Source organism: Crinia signifera, chromosome 4 (genome assembly GCF_055691185.1).
Source record: "Crinia signifera chromosome 4, ASM5569118v1, whole genome shotgun sequence".
NCBI classification, from domain to species: domain Eukaryota; kingdom Metazoa; phylum Chordata; class Amphibia; order Anura; family Myobatrachidae; genus Crinia; species Crinia signifera.
Window position 1 is genome coordinate 195,877,615 of NC_139220.1, and position 4,607 is coordinate 195,882,221.

Below are 4,607 nucleotides of genomic sequence, written 5' to 3' on the forward strand. Positions count from 1 at the left end.
AATTATTATACGGGGGAGCAGCCTGTGGCGTCATTGCATTATTATTATACAGAGGGAGAAGCCTGTGGTGTCATGGCATTACTTTAATATTATACAGGGGGAGCAGCCTGTGGTGTCATGGTATTATTATGCAGAGGGAGCAGCCTGTGGTGTCATGGCATAATGCCATGACACCACAGGCTGCTCCCCCTGTACAATAATAATGACACCACAGGCTGCTCCCCCAGTATTATATAAAAGTAATGCCATGACACCACAGGCTGCTCCCCCTGTATAATAATTTGTGTCATGGCATTACTATTATTAATAGTAATGCCATGACACAAATTATTATACAGGTGGAGCAGCCTGTGGTGTCATGGCATTATTATTAATATACATGAAACTGAACAGCACAGCAGATATGTAGTTTTTTATGTTAACTTACTACTGTGTCTGTCACTGTCAAATTTCAGTTCCCCTCTCTCTGCGTCTCTGCGGCGGCGGCCTCCTGAAGTGTCCCCCACGCCACGAGTAGTTTAACGGGCGGCCCCCCAGCCTTCCTCCAGTCCAGTGCAGACGCGTGGGTGGGAGGCGTCAACGTCATGACGTCCCCACCGCACCCAGCGTCTGCCGACTGACTGCCACTGCCGCCCGCCGGGGACAAGAGGGAACAGGCTGCCGGCCGGAGCCCTCCTCCACGTAGCCGTGGAGGCCGGCGGCCATGTTCCTGTGGCCGCAGCCCGCAGATATCATATAAAAAAACCACAGGAACATGGCCGCCGGCAGAAAAAAAAAAAAAAAAAAGCAAAGCGGCCGCGAACACGGCCGCGGCGGCGCGGCCCGCAGCACAGCAGCCAGAGCGGCCTGGGGGGCAGATGGCACCCTGCCCCCCGGCCCAGCCCGCCCCTGCACGAACTTGTGGAGCCACCGCATTAATCTCCGCCGTTATGTCCTCCCAGATCTTCCATCTCCTTGTGTGTGTCAACCTGTCCTGTGGACACTCAATCCAATCCCGTGCGCGGGGCACCTGGATGGCAAGCTCCTGCGCTTCGAATGCCATGTTTCTGGTGGTTGGTTCCTCTGTTGCCCTATTTCGGCCACGGCCACTGGCACCGGCACTGCCACCGGCACTGCCACGGCCACTGCCATGGCCACGGCCACCTGTCGCTGTACTCGAAGTGCTGGGCAGGCTACTCTGTTGGGAAGCCACCTGCTGTGTTCCCAATGATTCTGCTGAGGCTGAAGATGGGCCAGCTGCCGATTGGCATGATGTAGATGGCCCATCTGGCTGCTGTTCTCCCAATGGCTGGTCTGGGTTGATGGGGACATAGGTGGTGCTGGAGTCCATGTTGCCAAACAGGTCCTGAAACACCTGGTCTTCCTCTGTATCTGAGCCAGCCATGTTTGCAACAACATTGCATTTGTCTAACACACCTTTATATCCTATTTCTGTAATTGGAGTACATCAGCGACACCCTGCGTTCCGTACGGCCGCGTTCCGTACGGCAGCGTCGACCGTGCGGCGCATAGGCCACGCACCTTGCTGCGAAAAAAAAAAATGGCAAACTTAGTAAGTCTGATTTAGTAGGTAATTGCAGATTTGTACTCCAATGACCAAATAAAACTGAGGCCAGACATGAAATGTATATGTGAATGTACATCTGTACTGAGCACTTGTTTGGTATGTAGTACAAATGACAATACCCATTCAATATGTAAATCCAGTCAACCACTTAGGCAATAGTAATCAGTACTAGCATCCAAATCACATGTGAAAGGTCTCCAAATTCAGCCTTGATGCTAGCTACTTTTCATTCCACATCTCTAGTGTGGGCCAGTAGAAGGTAAGTGTACACATGGCACCATGGCCTAATATTGGAAAAAGGTCTGCCACTATTTTCTATGTTTCTGCTGCATAGCTTTCATTATAAAAAAGCTGTTTAGTACCTTGTGGAGTTAGGTGTAAGTGGCTAGTGATGCAGACTATTTCACCTGTTGCTTATACCCATGTTTGGTGAATGTAATAGATTATATAGAATGGGTTCCCAACTTATTTGACACTGTCTGTTTAGGAGATAGTAAGTAATGGCATGGTATGCTCAACTATGCAAAGGTACAGCAAGTGTGGGTTTGCGATGCAATGGGTTAGCCGTCTGTTGTGGCGCATACACGCTGTTACTGTCAAAATGAACAATAAAGTTAATACCAAATATCACTCTGATCAACCAATGACAGGACATGATTGCTTGAATTGTGCCATTGCTAAGATGGCGGCCTATGGAAGAGCAGCGGAGCTGAGGACACTGGTCTCCGTTATGGAGACCAGGCTGGGGCGGGCCCATTTATCACAAATAGGCAGAAGCGGAATGCCTATGCGGTGGCCCGCCGGCGCATATACGCCCGCACACAGGTGCGGCGGACCATCGCTCAGCTGGAGCGGCGGTGGTCAGACCTGAGGCGTCGGCAGCCGGATTTGCTCCAGCAAATCAGGGCCAGGATTGCGAGATGTGAGTGTTTATACATTAAATGGCCATTTGTACATGATTGCTTACATGACATTATTTAAGCCAATAAGGTAACCAGCCTGATCATGAGTTAAACATGGCATACACTATATGTGTGCTACTTCCTGTTTGACACCTTGTAATGGTCATAAAATATGTGATTGTGTAGGATTATAGATTGTGATGTTTACAATGGGCCAAATGTCACATCATAACTGCCATGTTACAGGCTGTGTTGGGTAAAAGACACTAAGGTGCTGATTGGCTGTACAGTTATCTCAACTTATAACCTTTGGATTTTATTTTTTTTAAGGCTTAATACATATGTCCAAATGACCCCTAATTGGCATTTTTTTTCTCAAACACAGCACGGGATCGAGCAAGACAGGCCCGGGAGGAGGCAGAGGTGGCCCAGGAGGAGGTTGGCGAAGCAAGGGCCGAGGAGGTGCTTTCTGAGGAAGGGATGGCGGAGGAGGTGGCAGAGGAAGTGGAGGAGGAGGTGTGGGCTGTGGAGGCGCTGCCAGCAGAGGAGGAGGTGCCACCAGAGGAGGCCCCTGAAGAAGAGGAGGAGGTGGAGGCCTGTGAGGTCGTGCAGGCGGCCGAAATTGGTATGTATACATAAGGATTAATTATTCCTTTTCTCATCTACTATTTGCTATGTAGCACTGGTGATTCAATTGTGTTTTTTCAAACTATAAATTCATATAACAAACAGGGTACCAACAGACACACTTATATAGGGTGGCCAAACCATCCCTTTCATCCTGGACACATATTAATGACACAGGTTGTTCGGATGGCTTTCAGGTCGATTGTAAGAGCCACTGAACCTGTGTAGTTAATCTGTATCCTGGAAGAAAGGGATGACTTGCTCATGTAAGGGTTACATGTCCCTGCTGCAAGCATACAATCTGTAGCCTCATATAGGTGAGTAGAGTTTACTGGTGATTGATCTTTCTAAACTAGATTAAGTATGACATAAATGGAGTATGGACAGGCATGGCTTAGAATGGAGTAACAAGTGGTCAGTGCCCCTGGGCCCTTCTCTAGCTAAACCCCCCCTGCGGTCTGCATGTATGTTTGGCACCATAATTGTGTGTTGATTTGGGCTTAGTAATGATTTTGTGCATGGGAGTGGGTTAGTGCTGCAGCTTCACCTAACTGGAATTATGACAATGATTTATGGAGCAGACCATCAGCAGGCAAGCCATGCTTGATTGCACAAATGTACTGAGCATTCCTGAGAGTTGACTAAGTCCCATGCCACGCTCCATCATATAACAGACACTGAGCACTTTTTGATGAGTTGGAATTGGTTCAGCGCATGACATGCTTCTCAGAGCTTAGTCATGGGTGGGTTTGGATTCAGAAGGAGCACTATGACTGTGAGGTGTTCTACAGAGTAAAGGGTAGAGGGGAAAAAACAGGCTTTCCATGTAGTATGTATGCATGTATGTATAGCTGTATGTGTCATATATATAGTTATATACTGTATGTGTCTATATACATATATATATATATATATATATATATATATATATATATATATATATATATACACACACACACACCTGTCACGGTGCATGTTTAAAATTTAGGTATGACTATGTTAAATGTATGCATGAATATCATTAGTAATTTGACCATTTTTAATATGTCCACAGATGAGCCAGCCCAAGCACAAGAGGGTCTCCGTGGGGCCCTCTTAAGAATCCGAGGCCACATGCGCCAGGTCATGGCTGAATTGGACCAGCTGCTGGATGGTGGCATTTAAATTTTTTTTTTTTTTTTTTTATTAAACATTTGTACACTTAATAAACAGTTTATTACAGTTCGAAGTTGTATGTGTGTTTTTTTAAATGGAAAAGTATATGTGTAACTTGTTTATAATCTTTTAAATAAGCAAAATGTACATACTGTATATAGATGTATGTTATGTTCACATGCTGTAAGGGTTAATGTGTGTAATGAATGTAGTAGTAATGTGTATCAGTATGTATTAGGATTTAATTGTTTCAAATAGAAAACAATCCCTTTTTAATGAGGTTGCCTAATTGCATAAGTGGGTCATGTGATCGCTGTGTGTGCTCAGAAAAATAGTGTTGTATTTAGCGTAAATAC

The 4,607-nt window shown here is 46.1% G+C and overlaps 1 long non-coding RNA gene across 1 annotated transcript; it reads left to right on the plus strand.

Moving 5' to 3' along the window:
- The first annotated feature begins 2,814 nt into the window (after nucleotides 1–2,814).
- Nucleotides 2,815–4,262, plus strand: LOC146072496 (uncharacterized). The gene is made up of 2 exons (XR_014473153.1): nucleotides 2,815–3,094; nucleotides 4,151–4,262. It is a non-coding gene; the product is annotated as an uncharacterized LOC146072496 (long non-coding RNA).
- The last annotated feature ends 345 nt before the right edge of the window (nucleotides 4,263–4,607 follow it).